The 24,011-nt window shown below is 40.7% G+C and overlaps 1 long non-coding RNA gene across 1 annotated transcript; it reads right to left on the reverse strand.

Moving 5' to 3' along the window:
- Positions 1-4,193: 4,193 nt before the first annotated feature.
- LOC121680800 lies at positions 4,194-16,663 on the reverse strand. The gene is made up of 3 exons (XR_006021825.1): positions 16,653-16,663; positions 4,910-4,915; positions 4,194-4,270 (listed from the first exon to the last, which is right to left on the reverse strand). It is a non-coding gene; the product is annotated as an uncharacterized LOC121680800 (long non-coding RNA).
- Positions 16,664-24,011: the final 7,348 nt, after the last annotated feature.

Raw genomic sequence — 24,011 nt, forward strand, 5'->3', positions numbered from 1 at the left:
TACATGCCCACCAAGTTTCGTGCACCCCGGTCTTTCAGTGTCCCGGGAATCCTTGATGAAAAATTGGCCATGTGACTAAACCTATATGACCGCCGCGCAGCGATAATTACTGTATCATCATTTAATATGATAACCTACAAAAAGTCAGTCAAGTAAAAGGTAAATCTGTTGGATATGCATTATTCTCTAACAGGGCTCTCAAGTGTCACGCATTGAGCGTGACAGTCACTCATTTTAGTCTTTTGTCAAGCTCTCCCGCCACACATTGTATTTCTCACGCAGAAAAAACATATATATATTTAATATGCTGCCGCAGCGCCCAAAATGTCTCTGGCCGCGCCGCTCTCACTATGGAACCGGCAGGAATCAAGGCAAGCGCGTCTCCCCTGGAGTTGAGCCTGTTGAGCCTTCATGGTTTCAGCACAGAGTAAGTCATCTTTTAATGTTACAACAAATCCACAACTTGTTTCACACAAACAATGACAACGTGACTGCTGCTAGAGAATGTTTCCCAGATAATTAGCATCAGTTGTTCATGACTGTCTGTAACTTAGCCAACAGTTTCACAGCCTGTTCATTGACAACACTTGCTCAGAACAAGTAGCCTATGCCTTGTCATAGCCTACTTTCGTTCACACGATGACTGACATATTGTCACATTCTAAACTTCTCTCTCTCCAAAGAGGCTTAATCATTTTATTAGCACTAAACAAATTAAAGTGTATTGCATAGCCTATTGTTATAGGTCACTTTTAAAATCATGTCATATTATATAATTATATCCTGGCCATGGATGCATTAATCATTGCATCTGTATTCAAAAATGTCGGGAAAAAGCAATTAAGCATCCTCTCATTCACCCTGAGAGGAAAGCCCCCTAAAAGGTCCAGGTTAGTGGATGCTCAGAGGTGGTGAAAAGGCCCATTATTGAATTGTCAGTGCCATGCGTCAAATCTTTTCTTTTGCAAATCTAAGCAATTATAAATTATACTTTTGCCCCATTTTGACTAAGGAGGGAATTTCTCCTACATACTGTAGCCAATAATCAAATGCCTGCTCTCTTTTGGAAAGCTGAGACACTGTTGGAAAACAATTAGAATAACTGTGTGATGTACTGACAAAAAGTTACAAAGGCTAGATTATTCTTTTCTTTTTCTACCAAATAACAAGCATCTTTGAACTGACCACATTTCAGCCCTCTAGGTCTTGACTAGATATGACTTGAGTCCTAGCATTAGGTCTTGTCATGCTGTGTGCAAAAGTAGATCAATATAGAATGACAACATGAGTACTTTAGACCATTATTTGCCAAGATATGCTCATGCATTTTGTAAAATGCCCTATGAAAACTCCCCATAGGACTTTGGGTTATCCAAATGCATACTGGCAATCAAATGCTTACTCATGAACCCCTTATAAGCATAATCTTGGCCTCAAATGAAAGGTAATACTCTGAAGTTTCATGCTTGCATTTGGATTGTAGGCTACTTCAGGTTCTGATATGACTACACTAAATATGGAATAATTACAAAAAATACAAATCTTTACAATTTCTATTTCAATTAAATTGGTGTGTATAAGATGGGCTATATTTCTGCACAACTAATATTGGATCAACAATTACTGTTAACCGACCTGAGGCTGGTGTATGCTAGCTGGTGATGCTAGTTGCGCGTGTAAATCCCCACACCCCTAACCATGTGGAACCAACTTTCGGATGACATCAAAAAGGCCCGAACTGTAGCCAGTTTTAAATCTAGACTTAAGACCAAACTGTTCTCAGATGCTTTCTGCTAACTGTGCCGAGTTACAAATTCTGGATCTGCCTTGATAATTATTATGACCGCCGCGCAGCGAAGCGGCGGTCATATAGGTTTAGTCAGATTTTTTTCTTCTTTTTTTTTCGCATGCCCAAATTTCTGTCAATGATTCCCGGGACACTGAAAGACCGGGGTACACGAAACTTGGTGGGCATGTAACCCCACAAGGATAGCATGGAACCATCGTTTTTCGTTTTGATCTGTAGCTGGACCGGAAAGGAGGGTAGGGCAGACACAGTTTTCTGTGAATATCTCGAAAACCGTAGGGTTTAGGAGGACCATTTTTTTTTGTATGTTGATCTCAAGAGGCCATTCCATAACCACTCATTTCATGTATAGCGCCACCTAGTTAAACACAAAAAAGTAAAAATGAGGTGTTGTAATTGAAGGTATCTGTGACCTAACATAGTCAAAACTGCACGAAATTGGAAGTGTAGGATCATTATGACACCCTCTGTATGCACGCAAGTTTTGTGGAATTCCGTTCATGGGGGGCCACACAATAAATTAATTTATGTTACTATAACCCAACTGGCCTGTAGGTGGCCGGAGACAGTTTTCTGTGAATATCTCGAGAACCGTAGGGCCTAGGAGGTCCACCTTTTTTATGTATGTTGGTCTTAAGGGGGCATGTCAACCCATCCCATTACCACTTATTTCATGTACAGCGCCACCTAGTTAAAAATTAAAAAGCAAAAAATTAGGTGTTGTAATCACAATATCTCTGGCTGACATGGTCAAAACTCCACGAAATTGAAAGTGTAGGATCATTATGACACCCTCCAAATGCATGCCAAGTTTTGTGTACTTTCGTTCATGGGGGGCCATACAATAAAATAATTTATGTGTACATTTAGTGACGTACACCAACAAGGATTCCCGGGACACTGAAAGACCGGGGTACACAAAACTTGGTGGGCATATACCCCCACATGGATAGCATGGAACCGTCATTTTTCATTTTGATCTGTAGCCCCCCCCGCTGGACTGGACCCCCCGAAAGGAGGGTAGGGCAGACACAGTTCTCTGTGAATATCTTGAGAACTGTAGGGCCTAGGATGACCATTTTTTTCCGTATGTTTGCCTCCAGGGGTCATGTTAACCCATTTCATGTGCACACATGTGCACAAACAGATACACACACACACACACACACATACATTCACAGTAATCATACGTATGACACATACTCACACAGTAGACATATGTACGCTTGCATGCACAGGCACATACGCAGGCACACACACAAGCACGCACACACACACACACACACACACACACACATAACATAAACATAACACAAACAATCAAGAATTTCTCAGAATTATGAACAGGCAAGATGGAGGTGGGGTTGTATAAAATTAATTTTACATGTGAAATCTATGAACTAATCATGTTTTGGTACTTGTTGTCTAGCAGATACCAGTGAGAATTGAGTGTGGATAATGCAATTTAGTGAGACAGAATCATTTAGGCCTTTCAGTGTGATTTCTTTTTGTGGAAAAAATGTGCTGGACTGGGCGGCGGTCATATTTTGTACCGCTCTGCGGTACATCTAGTTTGTATATGCACCGTAGCCTTCGCATAGGCCTAATGTAGTGGTGGTAAGTGAGTATGCAGTTGTGTGGAGGATGTACAGTAGGCAATGTGTGTGTGTGAGGGATGGAGGGAGACAAGAGAGACAGCGTGCGTGTTGCTGTCTCAAGCACCCCTCGTCCAGTTTTCTACATGACCTGTAGGCTAGGTCTACAGTAGCCTATGTTGTGCTGCACAAAATGTATCTATGTTGTACATTGCACAAAATGTATACCCCCCGAAATAAACACATAAACATATTTTTCCCGTCACTTTGGCTTCCTCGAACATTTTCCCTACGTTTTGCCACTGCTTTGCAACAGATAGATTCCAGTGTCCATGCTCCGGCAGCGCCCACACAGTCATTTTTACCCAAATAATCCTACTGAAGGTTGAGCTGGAGCCTGAAACCGATCGTCCCCCATCTAGTGGTAGTCAAGACACTACAGGCCTGTCCCTCACAGGCTCAAATGTGTAACCCATGCCATTAAAATTACTAATTTTCGTGTATACATAATATGCTGCAGCTGTTGCCTATAGAACTTCTCAGGTCCTACCATGCCAGTGACGTCATTGAAATTGGCAGCATTCTAATACTAACAAACGCAATTTTGGTGTTGCTTAAAAAAGGCTATGTATTGATTTTTTTAATTACATTTTTTAGTGTCATTTATTTTTAATTGTCATAATCAACACATTATCAATGTTGATTATTTCAGTTCAGTTCATCTTTAAGAACGGCTCTAACCGCTGAGTTGGAAGCTTGGGCTTTTAGCTCAGTGGTTAGAGCGCTCGACCCCCATGCCGGTGTGTTGACGTGGCGGGTTCGAGGGCCGTGAGCGGCGGACAAATTGACCTCTGTTACACTGGAACATCTGAAGGCATATTAATAACAGCAACAAAAGGTTGTAGTGTAGATTGTCGACGGGGAATGTCACTCTTGCCTGTCCTCAAAACTGCCGCGCGGCGAAGCGGCGGTCATATAGGTTTAGTCAGATTTTTTTTTTTTTCTTTTTCGCATGCCCAAATTTCCGTCAATGATTCCCGGGACACTGAAAGACCGGGGTACACGAAACTTGGTGGGCATGTAACCCCACATGGATAGCATGGAACCATCGTTTTTCGTTTTGATCTGTAGCCCCCCCGCTGGACTGGACCCCCCGAAAGGAGGTTAGGGCAGACACAGTTTTCTGTGAATATCTCGAAAACCGTAGGGTTTAGGAGGACCATTTTCTTTTTGTATGTTGATCTCAAGGGGCCATGTCAACCCATTCCATAACCACTCATTTCATGTATAGCGCCACCTAGTTAAACACAAAAAAGTAAAAATGAGGTGTTGTAATTGAAGGTATCTGTGACCTAACATAGTCAAAACTGCACTAAATTGGAAGTGTAGGATCATTATGACACCCTCTGTATGTACGCCAAGTTTTGTGGAATTCCGTTCATGGGGGGCCACACAATAAATTAATTTATGTTACTATACACCAACTGGCCTGTAGGTGGCCGGAGACAGTTTTCTGTGAATATCTCGAGAACCGTAGGGCCTAGGAGGTCCACCTTTTTTATGTATGTTGGTCTTAAGGGGGCATGTCAACCCATCCTATTACCACTTATTTCATGTATAGCGCCACCTAGTTAAAAATTAAAAAGCAAAAAATTAGGTGTTTTCATCACAATATCTCTGGCTGACAAGGTCAAAACTGCACGAAATTAAAAGTGTAGGATCATTATGACACCCTCTGAATGCATGCCAAGTTTTGTGTACTTTCGTTCATGGGGGGCCTTACAATAAAATAATTTATGTGTACATTTAGTGACGTACACCAACAAGGATTCCCGGGACATTGAAAGACCGGGGTACACAAAACTTGGTGGGCATGTACCCCCACATGGATAGCATGGAACCGTCATTTTTCGTTTTCATCTGCAGCCCCCCCGCTGGACTGGACCCCCCGAAAGGAGGGTAGGGCAGACACAGTTCTCTGTGAATCTTTTATGGTATGTTGGTCTCAAGGGCCTACATCAACCTGGCTCATAATCACTCATTTGTGATTTGCCCCCCCCCGCCCCGGTCAAAAATGAAAATGCAATATTATTCTGCTTTAATCGCCCCTATCTTCAGTTAAGATGTTCAGAACTGCACCAAATTTTATGTGTATGATTGACCTGGCATTCTCTGGGGGTCTGGGGGTATGCCAAGTTTCGTAGAATTTCATCCATGGCGGGGGCTAAAAAAATTAGGTTATGTGTACATTTAGTGACTGTACACTCATTGGCCTGTAAATGGCGGTGCACACATATAAACATGCACACACACAGGCACCCACATACTATCGGTATTAGAACGGCCGATACATAATTACAAATTCAATAGGATCAAAAGAAAGCCAAAATATTCATCATCATCATCATGGCTGCATTTTCAGTATTGGCGATAAGTAGTCGTTTGTCCACTAGATGGCGCATCGTTGCAGTGAGATGTAATTTTTTTGAAAGTTAAAAGTGTGTTGAAAAAATAATGGACACTTCCTACAAGGACTGTAATTTACCGCAGCGAACATCTAATAAGGACAGGACGATGTTCACATGAAGTGTAAGTGAGGATGAAGTGAGGATGTTTATCGGACATGCTTGGTTTTTACTGCAGGTAGCCTACGTTAATCTTGTAATATCAATAAGGACCTAGGTAATGTTACCGTTAGCGTTGGTTGAGTGATGGAGGCCCATTTGATTGATTGCATTTGTAGAAAACTAAAAATAATCTTATGTAGAAGAAGAAATATTCACAAAAAATCCATCCATCCAAAAATGACCTTTGTTTTTGATAGCTGTTGAAAACGGCATGGAACTGACAGAGATGTTTTTGTTTATAAATACATAATAAATAAATAAATAAATAAATAACATTATGCTGATACCTTTTGCTTTTCCCAAATACAATGTAGCCTACAGGTGTAAGTGACCTTTCATCAATCCAGTTGCAATGGATGAACTGTGATGACCTGCCCTACTTGTGATTGTTTAGAGATTTTAAAGGTTTTATAACAATGCTACATCTTCTTTGGCTATTCTACAATCTATTCACCTTTTCAGCACAAGTAGGCTACTTTCTGTGCAGCCGCACACACACACTCAGGCATGCCAAACAAGCATACACAAAAGTTTCAAGAGTGGGGGATGGAGTAAAAGATGGAGACAAATTGAAGTGTGATTTATTTTCGCGGAATGGATGTACAGGACTGAGCGGCGGTCATATTTTGTACCGCTATGCGGTACATCTAGTTCCCATTTCTTCTTGAAGCCGAAATAAATCTGAGGATGTTTATCGGACATGCTTGGTTTTTACTGCAGGTACGTTAATCTTGTAATATCAATAAGGACTGAGACGCCTGTTTATTTTGTTTTAAGTGCGTGCAGGGTGTGAGAGGGGAATCGATGTGCTTTGATTACAGCTTGGTAGTTGTAGTCTGTGAAATTAAAAAGCACGTGTGTGTGAAGTATCCAAACAATGACACCTTCATTTCATTATGGCTGCTTTAGCAAAACACCTTAAGCTACTATGTAGTGGGTCCCATTTAGAAGTGGCTACTTCATTCGCGCTTTCCTTGACTCATGGAGCTGCGTGAATGTTATTACAACTTTTCGCCACGATATGACAGTTTAAGTCCGCTTGATACTGTAAGGCGTAAGCCATTGGTTTTCAAAGGAGATTTTATTTGTGTCGCCAGCATAGCCTATTGACAATTTATGTTGTAAATAGGCCTACCTTATAATCCTACCTGTAGCTTAGGGAAGCTAACAGCTTTCTATTAGGATCTAGTTTGTTAGTTACCGTTTTGTCATAACTCCCTGATGCATTTTTGCATTTAGAATAGCCAGAGCGTGTATATCTCAATCGGAAAATTAAACAATATCGGGTGCCTATGGACTAGGCTGGGTGAACCCAGCCTGATCTGCCCGCTATTTATTTTTTTATTTCTTAAAAGATTGAGCTTGGTCTGGTGAAAGCCAGACTAGCCATGGATCTCAGTTAAACAATGCAAGGGAACATGAATCAGCCTATATTTGCACTAACAATAACGGACAAAAGCTCTTCAACTTTGGCCCGTTAAAATGTGTATGAACAGTCTAGCGACGCATTTCATCAAGGCCCATTTGGACATGTCAGTTATTTGCACCACTGGTTAGATGTAAAACAGCATTTCGTTTCAGACTAGGCTACTGTTACTTAATTTGTGCATTAACAATAACGTTTCAGACTACTGTTACTTAATTTGTGCATTGACAATAAAGTATTACATGAACTAAAGATGACTAAAATCTTATGTAAGAAGAAGAAACATTCACAAAAAATCCATCCATCCAAAAATGACCTTTGTTTTTGATAGCTGTTGAAAACGGCATGGAACTGACAGAGATGTTTTTGTTTAAAAATACATAAAAAATAAATAAATAAATAAATAAATAACATTATGCTGATACCTTTTGCTTTTCCCAAATACAATGTAGCCTACAGGTGTAAGTGACCTTTCATCAATCCAGTTGCAATGGATGAACTGTGATGAACTGCCCTACTTGTGATTGTTTAGAGATTTTAAAGGTTTTATAACAATTCTACATGTTCTTTGGCTATTCTACAATCTATTCACCTTTTCAGCACCAGTAGGGTACTTTCTGTGCAGCCGCACACACACACTCAGGCATGGCAAACAAGCATACACAAAAGTTTCAAGAGTGGGGGATGGAGTAAAATATGGAGACAAATTAAAGTGTGATTTATTTTCGCGGAACGGATGTACAGGACTGAGCGGCGGTCATATTTTGTACCGCTATGCGGTACATCTAGTTTTGTTTTAAGTGTGTGCAGGGTGTGAGAGGGGAATCGATGTGCTTTGATTACAGCTTGGTAGTTGTAGTCTGTGAAATTAAAAAGCACGTGTGTGTGAAGTATCCAAACAATGACACCTTCATTTCATTATGGCTGCTTTAGCAAAACACCTTAAGCTACTATGTAGTGGGTCCCATTTAGAAGTGGCTACTTCATTCGCGCTTTCCTTGACTCATGGAGCTGTGTGAATGTTATTACAACTTTTCGCCACGATATGACAGTTTAAGTCCGCTTGATACTGTAAGGCGTAAGCCATTGGTTTCCAAAGGAGATTTTATTTGTGTCGCCAGCATAGCCTATTGACAATTTATGTTGTAAATAGGCCTACCTTATAATCCTACCTGTAGCTTAGGGAAGCTAACAGCTTTCTATTAGGATCTAGTTTGTTAGTTACCGTTTTGTCATAACTCCCTGATGCATTTTTGCATTTAGAATAGCCAGAGCGTGTATATCTCAATCGGAAAATTAAACAATATCGGGTGCCTATGGACTAGGCTGGGTGAACCCAGCCTGATCTGCCCGCTATTTATTTTTTGATTTCTTAAAAGATTGAGCTTGGTCTGATGAAAGCCAGACTAGCCATGGACCTCAGTTACACAATGCAAGGGAACATGAATCAGCCTATATTTGCACTCACAATAACGGACAAAAGCTCTTCAACTTTGGCCCGTTAAAATGTGTATGAACAGTCTACCGACGCATTTCATCAAGGCCCATTTGGACATGTCAGTTATTTGCACCACTGGTTAGATGTAAAACAGCATTTCGTTTCAGACTACTGTTACTTAATTTGTGCATTAACAATAACGTTTCAGACTACTTAATTTGTGCATTGACAATAAAGTATTACATGAACTAAAGATGACTAAAATCTTATGTAGAAGAAGAAATATTCACAAAAAATCCATCCATCCAAAAATGACCTTTGTTTTTGATAGCTGTTGAAAACGGCATGGAACTGACATAGATGTTTTTGTTTATAAATACATAATAAATAAATAAATAAATAAATAACATTATGCTGATACCTTTTGCTTTTCCCAAATACAATGTAGCCTACAGGTGTAAGTGACCTTTCATCAATCCAGTTGCAATGGATGAACTGTGATGACCTGCCCTACTTGTGATTGTTTAGAGATTTTAAAGGTTTTATAACAATGCTACATCTTCTTTGGCTATTCTACAATCTATTCACCTTTTCAGCACAAGTAGGCTACTTTCTGTGCAGCCGCACACACACACTCAGGCATGCCAAACAAGCATACACAAAAGTTTCAAGAGTGGGGGATGGAGTAAAAGATGGAGACAAATTGAAGTGTGATTTATTTTCGCGGAATGGATGTACAGGACTGAGCGGCGGTCATATTTTGTACCGCTATGCGGTACATCTAGTTCCCATTTCTTCTTGAAGCCGAAATAAATCTGAGGATGTTTATCGGACATGCTTGGTTTTTACTGCAGGTACGTTAATCTTGTAATATCAATAAGGACCTAGGTAATGTTACCGTTAGCGTTGTTTGAGTGATGGAGGCATTTGATTTATTGCATTTGTAGAAAACTATAAATGCGGTTATACCAAGCAAATGTATAGCAGCACTGTTTGTATCTTTCGACTGTCATTTATTGCACGTGCTACAAAATCATTCTGTGCAATGGAAGATTTACCAACGTTACACCGGTCTGATACAGTTTTGCCTATACATGCGTGAGACTGAGACGCCTGTTTATTTTGTTTTAAGTGCGTGCAGGGTGTGAGAGGGGAATCGATGTGCTTTGATTACAGCTTGGTAGTTGTAGTCTGTGAAATTAAAAAGCACGTGTGTGTGAAGTATCCAAACAATGACACCTTCATTTCATTATGGCTGCTTTAGCAAAACACCTTAAGCTACTATGTAGTGGGTCCCATTTAGAAGTGGCTACTTCATTCGCGCTTTCCTTGACTCATGGAGCTGTGTGAATGTTATTACAACTTTTCGCCACGATATGACAGTTTAAGTCCGCTTGATACTGTAAGGCGTAAGCCATTGGTTTCCAAAGGAGATTTTATTTGTGTCGCCAGCATAGCCTATTGACAATTTATGTTGTAAATAGGCCTACCTTATAATCCTACCTGTAGCTTAGGGAAGCTAACAGCTTTCTATTAGGATCTAGTTTGTTAGTTACCGTTTTGTCATAACTCCCTGATGCATTTTTGCATTTAGAATAGCCAGAGCGTGTATATCTCAATCGGAAAATTAAACAATATCGGGTGCCTATGGACTAGGCTGGGTGAACCCAGCCTGATCTGCCCGCTATTTATTTTTTGATTTCTTAAAAGATTGAGCTTGGTCTGATGAAAGCCAGACTAGCCATGGACCTCAGTTAAACAATGCAAGGGAACATGAATGAGCCTATATTTGCACTCACAATAACGGACAAAAGCTCTTCAACTTTGGCCCGTTAAAATGTGTATGAACAGTCTAGCGACGCATTTCATCAAGGCCCATTTGGACATGTCAGTTATTTGCACCACTGGTTAGATGTAAAACAGCATTTCGTTTCAGACTAGGCTACTGTTACTTAATTTGTGCATTAACAATAACGTTTCAGACTACTGTTACTTAATTTGTGCATTGACAATAAAGTATTACATGAACTAAAGATGACTAAAATCTTATGTAGAAGAAGAAACATTCACAAAAAATCCATCCATCCAAAAATGACCTTTGTTTTTGATAGCTGTTGAAAACGGCATGGAACTGACAGAGATGTTTTTGTTTAAAAATACATAAAAAACAAATAAATAAATAAATAAATAACATTATGCTGATACCTTTTGCTTTTCCCAAATACAATGTAGCCTACAGGTGTAAGTGACCTTTCATCAATCCAGTTGCAATGGATGAACTGTGATGAACTGCCATACTTGTGATTGTTTAGAGATTTTAAAGGTTTTATAACAATGCTACATCTTCTTTGGCTATTCTACAATCTATTCACCTTTTCAGCACCAGTAGGCTACTTTCTGTGCAGCCGCACACACACACTCAGGCATGCCAAACAAGCATACACAAAAGTTTCAAGAGTGGGGGATGGAGTAAAATATGGAGACAAATTGAAGTGTGATTTATTTTCGCGGAACGGATGTACAGGACTGAGCGGCGGTCATATTTTGTACCACTATGCGGTACATCTAGTTTATTTTCCCTATTGGAAGGGCAACATGAGTCAAGAAGGGCATGTGGGCAGTTTCCCGGGCAACCTGAGCAACCCCCCTGTGCACGTCCCTGATACTGCATGAAAGAGGATGAATAACAGAGAGACAATGAATGTGAGAGTTGTAAGAGTGGAAGACATACAATAGCTTTCAATTGATTTGTAACACCCTCAACCTCAATGAGTGCTAGAGTGCACTGTAAATGTACTAATGGAATCCTACCAATAGGTTGTACGCTAACTAAAAAAATACTCAAAAACAACCACTTATCCTGTGAGTGGGCACCTACAAAATGAAAGGCAGGGGATAAATGGCCTTGAGAGAATTGCATACCCTGTTATGATTAGCTGTGCATGTCCCTATTTCAACCACACCTTTTATATAATAACAAAACAATACTTTTACAAAGTACCCAACAAGCAAACCTTCATTGTTATGCTGTTGGTCAAGCAGTTGTCAAAAACCCATATGATAATTGCACTCATTTTTGATAATGGGACAACAATAAACTGCGACCTGTAAGAAAATTGCACACCAAAGCATTCAAACCGCCATGCCATGAAAGAAAAGTGCCATCTTGAGTTCAGGTGACTGGCACTGAGATAAAACAAGACATCCCACGATTGTGATTATATGCTGCATGACAGACAACTCAGAGGATGGAGGCTGGACCTCAGTTCCGACTTTAAATTCAGGGTAGATCTACCCAGATCTTAGGAACTCTGACTTTGAGTGGCGTTCCATTGAACTTTTCCAGTAGGTCAGAACTCTTGGCTTCCAAATTTGACTGAAATGATATTAGGATATTCCAACTGGGAAATATCTGACTTCTAAGTTGTCTGGAGCACATCAATAGACTAGAGTAGAGAGAGAAATTAAGTTTAAAAACAGCATTCAGTATTTGCCACAAGTGAATGAAGACTGAAATATTGCACTGCAAAGTTTGTAATAACCTTCCTTTCCAACAGTTAGCCACAACTCAGTTGTCTTTGTGCCCGCTTTCAGAGCTTCCGAACTGCCATCATTTTTTATTTAATCCATTCTTCCAGGAGAGGACATAAAGTCAGAAAATAAAAGGAAAAGGGAAAAAAATATATGAGTAAAGAAATGAAAACCATGAGATACAGCCTCTTTTTCTGCTGCTCCCTATGAGATAAGATTACCCTGGATGAGCGTGATTTCTTTCTTTCTTTCAGGCTGTCCTCTGAAGATGAAAAAGGTCTAACCCAGCCTCAGCTGTAAATAGAGCTCATACTGTATGTGCATTTCTGATATGAGAAGGGGCTGGCATCTAAGATCCACAGGCATTTACATACAGACTTTATTGAAGGCCTGGCAACCATTAAAGATCATACTACACAATAAAGCATAACATGAGAATATTACACTATTGCCAGAGAGGGGCAGATGAGCGGACTGATTTGAGAGCCATTCATATGCTAACGCCACAGCTACAGTAGCTCCTCAAAGCCGCATGGACGTGCTGGAGCTAGTAATCAACGGTCTTTGCTATTGCACTGCTAGACTATGGGCACTATCGTGTCAGTCTAAAACGCATGGTCACTGGCGAAAAGCTTATTTAAATTTAGTGGGACGTACAGTCCACATTGGGAGTGTTTTTGTTATCAAACATTGGGCTGATGGCGCAACAAGTCGTTCCTAGGTTTTCCGTGGAAATGCATGGATTCCAGTTGCTGCTACTGGAAGAAACTGGAATCCATGCATTTCCACAGAATTATTTTTGGAATCTGATCCCTTATCATACCTGTTCATTCTTACTCGTCGCTCGACTTATCGTGACTAAATTCAAGATGGCTGCAAACGCTAAACTTCGTGAAGATACTGTCTGTATAAATCGTCTTGTAAGTAAACTACCAGTGCTTTTTCAAAGTTCTCAATGTCTCGTTTTAAATGTCAGGGCCCTCGGAAGTCTACCAATGAAGTGTGGAGATACATTGAGCCTCGTAAATGGTGTAAAACAGTGATTTATTTGCATGGCTAGCCCGATGCCGAAGCACCACCATTGAAAAAGCTGTTGGTAGCATCGGCTAACTAGCGCCAGATTTTGGAGTGCAGGGGACAAGCCGAGATGGGCTATGAGACATACGTTCACACTCGGTATCATGTTTCAACACACTTTAGGTCAATATCACAACGGAATTCTCCTTTAAACGTTGTGCCAAGAAAATAACCCGTTTTCCGCCAAAATAGGGCGAAAATAGGACCCTATATCATCAACTGACTGAGCAGCAGAGGTACAGCATCTTTATTATCTGCAGGTGTGTGAATTCACCTTGTTTCTTGTTTCTACATGCGGGCCATTTAGTCATGTATTTCTTGGTGGAGTAAAGGTTTGCACATGACTGCCAAATAATTTGCAACGTTGAATTGCCATCACAAAAGTCTGATAATGATTTGGTCTGATTGTGACCAAAACAAAGTGTTATCCAAGTAAAGTAAAGTATTATCTAAAAGAAGAAGAATATTTCATTCCCCATTTTTATTTCACATTTTTGAGAGGAGAGTTTACAGTTTTGCAAAATGTAGTGCAAAAGTTATGATGGTCCTTTTTATCCCCTCAACTCAGACATGCGGATCTACAATGAGGTTCATTTTAAAAAGCTTATAAGACATGTTTCCTGAGGAACAGACTGTGCTCTGAGCTGCAATTGCACACTGAGCCTACATGGGTAATGTAGTAAACTAAAACCGATCATGGTATCACTTCATATTTTATTGAGGAGATATATTTCAGAACCTCAATTTAAAAGTCTAAGTAAGTGTATTTCATTATGAAACATTGTTCTAGACATCTAAATCATGGGAACGATCAAAACAGTGAACTCAATCGACTGTTTCTTGAGGAAACATTTGAACATACAGTATTGAGGAGGTCCACTTTGCAGGGAGGGAAAGCAATGGAAAAGTGAGACCAGGCATATGACAGGAGGACCCTATGTGTCAAAATTGATTAAGTTTGTTTGTTTTTGTTTTTGTTTAAAAGGAAACTTAAACGTAACCATAAATGTTTTCATTTCTGAAGACATAGGCCTATACTGCCTTTCGTGCTACAGTATATTCATGATATTATGACAAATGAGGAGATGACACACTTTCATGACTTCCATTATCCATAGTCTGTAAATGTTATGAAAATGTTAATGTGCCAAAACCATAACAGCCTGTAACTAAGCTACAGCCTGTCCTGAACTGGCCTGCTCTTTGGTATGTTTATACAGCAGCGTTCTGCCACTCTCCATCTTAAAAGTTGGGGTACATGAATACTGTCTGGACCGGTAATGGACACTGTTTGTCTGTTACGACTGCTCTTGGAGAATCGGTGGGTATATTTGATATTCCTTACACCCACACCTCCTGAAGCCATTAGTTTAATTCTACACGAATACAATGAATACTAAGTGAGACAGCTGTGGATAGGGGGTTGTTTAGCCAGCCATTTGTTGCCTTATTTCTAGTTTCTAAAGTTTACCCCCGCCTTATTTCCATGGACTAATTGGCTACAGAATAATGGCTCCTAAATCATAATTAGGCAGAGGTACAAGGCCTGAAACTTTTCCTTTGAACAGATTAAAGACCTTGGGAGTGTGATGGTCAGAGTAAAATTAAGTAAAGCAGAAGTGAAAGAAGATTAAACCAATATCGTCCGTGTCCCTCATATTTCCTCATATAGTGTTTCCGTTCCAGCATGACCAGTTGTGTAACGTATCAGTTGCAAGCCGTGCCACCACTCTCAGCTTTCCATATTGATCCTTGGCTTAATTATCCTCTAGGACTTGAGGAGATTGTGCAGTGCTGGCCAATGGCCGCCTTCTTTCCCAGACATGCCATATGCGCGGAATAAGCAACCGAGCCTAGTCAAGGACATGTCCGCACAAATGCTTCATCTCCTCCGTGGCACAGCAGCTCTTGTGGTACTCTGCCAGCTAAACAGATGGCGTGCAAGTGAGCCGCAGTGGCCATTCTGTTAATCTGTGGCACACTCTCCCCATGATGAAAAGACGGTTACTTATTTCATTGTTTATATCCTGAACAAGACACACATAGTGGGGGAAATCTAAAGGACTTTCACAGAGAACAAAATAAACAGGTGGAAATGAATGAAGAAAGCCAATTAGAAATGTGTCCTTTTATACTCTTCAAGCTGTTTTGACAGGGCAGGTTTGAATAACTCCGAAGGGCACAGCCAAAGAAAACTGAAAAATTAGTTCTGAAAAAAAGAAGCAAATAAACTTTTAAATGCCTTCAGAAAAGGTAACTTTTAAAACAGGGAAAAAAGGACTATGAAAGATGGATGAAACTCTCTGGCTTCCCAGGAGACCTTTTCATCTCTGATTGCTCGCCTCTCCAAGACCCTCTGCTCAGCGTGGCTGTATGTTAATTTTGAGCGCGCCGACTGACAGTTTAAGCCGAAGGTTCTTCATTCACCACAGCCCAAGGCCAGATCCAATATGACTGCAGGAGCTCCGTGCCATTGACAGGCTTCAGATTCACTCCCCCTTCAAATCCTCATGCCCGCCTAAGAGACGTCTAGATGAGAGCACCAGACGTGTCCACTTCAAAGGATCAGGGACGGGGAAAATGACATGCAGTGATCAAAACCCCCAAAGAACCATTCAGTCATGGTGTTACAGATGAAGGCTTCTCTTCCTGTTGCCTTTGTTCAAAGAGAAGAAGATAGGGGGGGCTATTCCATCTTAAAGATATCTTGAGACATGGACCTACTGGTCACACACACTGCAGTGGAAGACCGAGTGAGTCCAGGTAAAAAATATATTCTTGGCAACCAAACAGATTAGATTTCTTCCCCTTTTTGAATTGCATGCTGAAAGGGGTTGATCACAGTAGGAAGACAAGACCTATTCAAATGAGCAGCCATGCCAAAAGAGCTTGGGGAGTGATGGATAGCCGGAGATTGACTGTAGACAACTCACAGTGTGCGAAGTGATCCAATTAAGGCCTTCCCTCTCAGAGGCTAGGCTCCCTGTTTAAAGCCCAGCCAGATTACATCCTTTCACAACATGGTAAGAGAGGTAGGTAGGCTTATGATCAACCTCTCATCAGAGAAACATCATAGCTGACAAGGATGTATTCACTTTACCATGTCATTTGTATCGCAGTTTCAATCTTACCCCCATTCATGCAGCCCAACTCAGTCTTGAAGTGTGATACAGTACCTACACTACCCTACCCTACACTACTATTCAGGTTGCACAAGGACAGATAGGTTTTTCAGTTAATCTCATACAAATGGATTTGTCTAAACCAAAATGAGCACATATGAGAATTATATCCAATTTTTGAACTCTTGTTCAAAAAGGCTTTTATATAACTGAGGACTATGGCTGCAACAACTAATTGATTATTTGTTTAGTTGTCAACTACTAAATTAATTGCTAACTATTTTGGCAATCGGTTAATTGATTTGTGTCATTGTTTAAGGAAAAGGTCAGGATCATCTCCGAAACCTATGTATTTTTCATACCGGATCTTGACATCCAAATCGTGGTTTAATTACTGAAACACAACCTGAAATCACATTTGTGAGGCCTAGTGGCTCATAATTCATCCATGCCTTGGGGGCAAATTCACTATATTAAATTAAATCGCTACTTTAAAGGAGAATTCCGGTGTGATATTGACCTAAAGTGTATCGAAACATGATACCGAGTGTGAACGTATGTCTCATAGCCCATCTCGACTTGTCCCCTGCGCTCCAAAATCTGGCGCTAGTTAGCCGATGCTACCAACATCTTTTTCAATAGTGGTGCTTCGGCATCGGGCTAGCCATGCAAATAAATCACTGTTTTACACCCATTTACGAGGCTCAATGTATCTCCACACTTCATTGGTAGATTTCCGAGGGCCCTGACATTTAAAACGAGACATTGAGAACTTTGAAAAAGCACTGGTAGTTTACTTACAAGACGATTTATACAGACAGTATCTTCACGAAGTTTAGCGTTTGCAGCCATCTTGAATTTAGTCACGATAAGTCGAGCGACGAGTAAGAATGAACAGCTATGATAAGGGATCAGATTCCAAAAATAATTCAGTGGAAATGCATGGATTCCAGTTGCTGCTACTGGAAGAAACTGGAATCCATGCATTTCCACTGAATTATTTTTGGAACGGCACCAAACAAATGTGTAACACAAAAAGAATGTTTAAGAAGAAGGCTAACATCTAAAATAATTTATAAACTTTTGTATGTTTCTCGTTATTATTATACAAGTTAGTGACTAATTTAACCTGCAACTTGCTCTTCTGTACTTATGTTCTACATTCTGTCATGTCTTCTTCCTATATACTTCCTGTCTTAGGTTTTTAGCTGTTTCAGTAGGTATCAAGTCGAGATATTTAGCGCAGATATATCAATGTCCTGTTTTGGTATCGTAACAACGCTAGGTCATTGAAATGAAGGCAATATCATTAATATTACTTTTGACTTCTGTATACAACATATTATTCAGTGTTATAGTCAGTGTTATCCCCACTCTTTCATTCATGTCCATCTTTTTTGTCAGATCAGTCAAGCCAACACATCTGTTCGGAAACATTTTTCTCCTAGACCATCCTGCCAGCCATTCTGTTCATCTTTAACTTCCACCATAAGGTCTATTTATTTTATGTGAATGTGAATGTGTGTCTTTTGTGCAGTTCAAATGCCTGATGGTGTTCATCCAAAGCCTCATTGACAATTCTGTTATTGTCACACCTGTCTGGCTGGATGACCGCCACAACTCATCGCACCGCCTGCACCTCATCTTTCTCCCCTGACCTTCACAATGGAGCACAGACTGATCATCTCACATAGGTCTGTCACACAATGGTTATTGCCTCTGTCATTCTGTTTTGTTTTTTTTGGGAGTAGGGAAGTAGCTGATGTTGATTACATCCATTTCACATCCATGTGAGGGAGAGGAATGGGGGAGGACCAATCAGTGTGTGATCAGAAGTCTGGAATAGCGTCTGGCACGTCTCGGCGAGCAGTTCATTATCTCGCTGACTTACCTCATTTGGTCCCCCTGACCCTGCGGTGCGTTTCAATCCATCTCATTTTCCCTCGTGCACTTCTCATTGCGTCAGTTCTCCATCCCAGGTGCAATTAATAATGCATGAAATACAAAAATTACCAACATGTAATTGTTTCTTCTTGGGGCTTGGTTTTTGTGACAAAACCTACTTTTTCGTAAAGTTATAAACCATGAAAGATGGTGTTATGTGATGACAGTTGAAATGAAGTTTGATGAATTATAGATTGCATGCGATGTGTTATTTTAGAGAGAGTGCAGAGATCAAGAGGGTGAAATAGGACTACATATTGCCCACTTAAGAAAGAAATCTTCTCCAATTTAGGCATTTTCTCATCACTCTCGGTTGAAAGGTCTGGTAAATTTGGGACAGCTGTGAGTGTGATGTAATAGTAAAAAAAAAAAAAAAAAAAAAAAAAACTTAATGCTGCTTGTCCATGACCAAAACACTTTAAAAAACCTTTGAAGTTCCATTGAATTGAAATGTATTGGGTATCCTGTGATATTTATGAATAACGACCACTCAGAGTTTTTGTTTTGAAATGCCTAATTTGAGAAACCAAGATTGGTGCTTCGTCTGAAGTTACTCAAACACCGGTGCCAGCACTTATTTTGAGCTACAATGTAACAAGCTTGGCATTACTCACTGTTTTTGTAGTCTATTTCTGTATCAGTATGCTTTGAAAGTCTGTATTGATTCTGCAGTGAATGCGACATGTATGAGGTAAGTTTTTCAGGTGTATTCACTTTAAAATGTCACATGGAAAGCATGTGTAGTACATTTAACAAGATTGTATTTGATTGATGACAAAGGCAATTGTCCGCTTGGCAATAAGTCAAGTCAAGTCAAGTCGGCTTTATTGTCAATTTCTTTACATGCACTGGTCATACAAAGAATTGAAATTTCGTTTCTTACTTTCCCATGCAGACATAGACATACTTTAAATACAGACATAGACATACTTTAGACATAGACATAGCCATAGACAATGAAAAATAAAAATATACAGACATACCACATACAGACATTAAAGTGCGAGACTGAAATATAGAACATATATTAGAATATAGAAATATAGAATATATATCAAAAGAATAGAGGTAGTTGTGTTGTATATTTACATAGCAGCATTGTGGCCGAGTGGCAGAGTGATAAATAACATTGATAGCATTTACATGAAGTTTAAACTTGTGCTTGTGTGTACTGTATATTTACATTGATATGCAGTCATTTCAAGTATATCAGGCTTGATATGAAGCAGCAACACGTTAGGCTGCGCAGTCACAGTGCAGTTCCACAGGGCGGTCCTGGGGAGGTGTTGGGGGGGGGGGGGGGGGGGGGGGGTTAGGGTAGACAGGATCCTAGGTTCCTGTCTGGCTGGTGGGTGGGGGGGCTGTCAGTGATGGGAGAGTGGGTAGAGTGTTCAGCATCCTGATTGCTTGGTGGATGAAGCTACTTGCAAGTCTGGTGGTGCGGGAGCGGAGGCTCCTGTACCTCTTTCCAGAGGGCAGGAGGCTGAACAGTTCGTGTGCAGGGTGGGTTGTATCCTTGACAATCATTAGTGCTTTGCGGATGAGGCGGGTGGTGTAAATGTCCTGCAGGGAGGGGAGTGGTGCTCCAATGATCCTCTTAGCTGTGTTAACAATGCGCTGGAGGGTCTTCCTGTTCTGATCTGTGCAGCTTCCGCCCCACACTGTGATGCAGCTGGACACAATGCTCTCGATGGTCCCTCTGTAGAATGTGGTCATGACGGGAGGCGTGGCACATAAGAGTATGTGTATCCATCGAGGCTGCTGTATTTCTGAGCTGTAATAATGTAGATTAGCGTGGCTTTACCTGATATAAGAGAGTTTTGTAAAATCAATACATGTACAGATATGAGTGCAGTCAGTTACAGATGTTACAGATTCATTTTATTTCTACAATATTTTGATATACACTCCAATAATCTGCACCTAGCCCTGTGTGAAATCCACATTTGAAACATTTTACAAAATAATGATGTTATGAGGCCTGACTTCACATTCATTGCATCGATTCTCCAGTCTGTGCCTTTGCTGATACACAAGATACCATAAACGGGATAGCGTGTGTCGGACTTGCAGCAGAAGGAACGTGGAGCGTGTGTTTCTCACGGTATCTAACATGATCATTAGCACACGGTTCATTACACCCCGCAGTGAAATCTTAGCAGTTCTTCCTCCGCTGCTTAGTTAATCCTTCCCACTCTGTGTGTCTGGGTCATCATCAGTGCAGCTTTAATGAGGAGGTACAGATGATATCTGTTCACTTCAGGCCCATGGGGAAGGATCTGGCTAATGGACCATTTGAGGTCATACATGCTTAATGGGCCACGGTACCTCCTTGGTCTAAGTTCACACCAGATGTTACAGACAGACATGTATTAGCAAATGGTGGAATTTATTGTATGTTAAAAATATTGTGGAATATGGTGTAATTTCATGGATACGAACAACCTTGTTGTTAGAACAGATGCAAGTGTTCTCTCCATTTATAGTGGGAAATGGTTGTCATTAAATGACATGGAAAGTGGTTGCTTTTTAATGACAGGGAATGCACTAAGCATATGAATGCTTATAGAGGTTAAGTATTTCTTCTCAGTTAGAATATTCAGACGATTTGGATTTAACAAGGTAGTTTTGCATTGACCTAATGGAAATTGAGTGTCTATACACAGCTGAGACCTACAGAGATATCAGAACCACCCCCGGCGCTCATGCAATGCCCCAGACGCTCATTTACCCCAATGTCATGTTTGACTTTTAATTGCAGTCTTGCAAATGAGGAAGTAAATTTTCTCTCATGGGCTAGCCGGCTTCACATGCATGCCCATGCTCGTTTAACCTTATCAAGCTTCTGTTCCTGCAGCTCCAGCCTGCCGCTGACATTTCAGAAGCCACTTGAGTTTGCTCGGAAGTGACACTTATCAGAACAACGGGTCAGTGCATTAATGTTACATTATCTTAGAATCAATAATGTATTGAATTTCAAACATCAGTTTAGGTGGCCAAATAGGTTGTGCTGCTATGAGTATTACCTCAAGGAATATTCCTCTTCTGATGGGTGGACAATATCTTTTGGATTTGATTAGCATTGAGCGTTTCACTCCGGCAATATTTATAAAGTACTCATATTCCAGCAAATTCAATTGCTTCTATCTTTGTAAAAAAAAGTTGTTTCCGGCACCCACAACCTTTTAAGAACAAACAAACAAACTTATCTCAATATCTGACTGACAGATTTGGCTTTCTTTGCTAACACAAACTACCCTCTGGGAGTCAGGCATGTGCCATCTAAGTGTATGTCAATAATTCAAATTGAACATGAAGGATGAGCCACATTCGCTGGCCTGCTTGAATTCCTGTCTGTGAGTCAGACAGCAGCATTATGCAGCCGAGACACAAAAGCAAAGTTTGGGGTGGAAAGTTTCCAAACCTTTTGAAGTGCTGTGGGCTTTATGTGTGGTCCTCACGGGACAGTCTTTTGACCACTGCAACTGTGGATATTCACCAGCAGCTGGTGCCTAGCCACCACACCATCAGCAGCTCTACAAATTAAAAGTATTCTTTTCCTCCCCAAAGGAGGCAGGGGAATCAAGGAAACAAACAGGCTAAGAAAGACAAAAGGGGTGGATGGGCTTAGTTTCTGAGCTGATCAAATTCACCTCAGTTTGTAGTCAGAGGCATCAAGAGAATAAATTAGCACTTTTGTTTTTCCATGAAATAGGAATGTTAACTCAAGCGAGGAATGTTCACATGCTTTATCCTTGTATATTAGCCCCCAATATATTCCCTGTGACTGTGTATGGTCAGTGAATATCAATACTTTTTAGTGAAACTATTTATTATTTGACAGTATTTGATTTATATTACATGATAATATGATCATATATATATAAGTTACATTAGTTGTATACTGTATATTTGAAATATGTCATAACTCTAATAAGATATAGCCTACTCATTAGTGAGTTCTCTACAAAGTTTCTTTGTGATGTTGCCTTAAGTCCTTAGATGAATTTTAGATTAGGGAAAACAGTTTCACTCCTACCCAAAAAAAGTATATGAGGTCAACCTAGGTGAAGTTTGTGCATTATATCGCAACCTTTCCTGGGCTGTCCAGATTTTCTTCTTCTTCTGTGAATGCAATTAAATAACCCAACATCTCGACAAACTCTCTACCTCTTTGGTTCGACCTTTCTCCCACTTTTCAACATTTCAATATTCATGAGTCGGAAAAGGGCAAGTTGTCCTGTCCGCCACCCCCTTGTGAGATATTGTGTCTGAGGACTGGACTACTCTTGGCACCACATCACTTGTTCTGAACTGATCTGATTAATTGGAGAGGAAACTATATTAACAATATAATCAACAACAACCTTGTTAACAATTATCTAATGGTCTCAGGACCAGGCCTACTCTTCTCAAAGTACACTCTGTGCTTGTCAGCATCAAAGTGAACCACTCCGTGCCTTTGAATTGAATGTGCTCGTCAAATCCACTGTATTCCTAACCTCAGCGCAACTTACTGAAAGCGCTCTGTGTTCTTAGGCTGCAGTGGGGGGGAAGAGAGGGGACAGAAAAAAGTTCAGGAATAAAAATGAGTGTACATAAATGTGCAACGACATCTAGGCAGACCACTTGAGGAAGTGAATTTGAAGTTCACTCCAGGTTGTTTTCTGCAGCTGGTATTGTTTCACCCAAATTCTACCCCACTGCTGGCCTATAGCCACTTGACCGGGAATCGACTGAATACATGTTTTAACTTAGTGGAAAATGTGGAAAAAGTGTTTACAACATTATGGAAGGTGGGGAGCTGGACACCAGGTGCGTTGAGGGGTGGGGGATAATATATTGCTGCAGGTGTTGCCTTTGGTCCTGATGAGGGTGTTCTCGGCGCTTACCAGAGCCTGGAAGCTGTTAAACTTCCTCCGGGGTGTGTACAGCGGCAGTAGTTAATCCCGCTGTGGCTCTGCTGATGGAGATTTATGGTTGTGTCACCGTAAACAGCCCCACTCTCTTACAGCACACCATTAAAGTTGGAAAGGCTACAGCAACTGGCTGTGTCAGGGAATCCCAAAGGCTTCTGTCGCCTGCCCCCCCCCCTTCTCCCCCAGCACAGGTGCCCCAGATATAAGAGCCAAGGTCACTGAGGTCAGAGGGGAAGCAATTACTGACAGGCCCAACCCAACTCCACTGGGGCCTTTGACTTTGACCAATCATTTCAACTTGGCATTTAAATAAAAGGAAGTAATGATTACCTGGTGTACCATATGCCCTATCTTTTACCCTAGACTCTTTGAGCAGAACCACTAAAAGGAGCTAGAGCTTACAGTAAATGTATTCCCCTTTGAGTTCAATGTTGGGTAGGGTGATTTGCTCTGTGAAGAGTGCATTCTTTGATGGTTAAAGTGAAGTGAAATCCAAGAGCTGTCTTTCAAGTCAAGAAAATCTCC

This window comes from Alosa sapidissima, chromosome 13 (assembly GCF_018492685.1).
Source record: "Alosa sapidissima isolate fAloSap1 chromosome 13, fAloSap1.pri, whole genome shotgun sequence".
Taxonomy (NCBI): Eukaryota; Metazoa; Chordata; class Actinopteri; order Clupeiformes; family Clupeidae; genus Alosa; species Alosa sapidissima.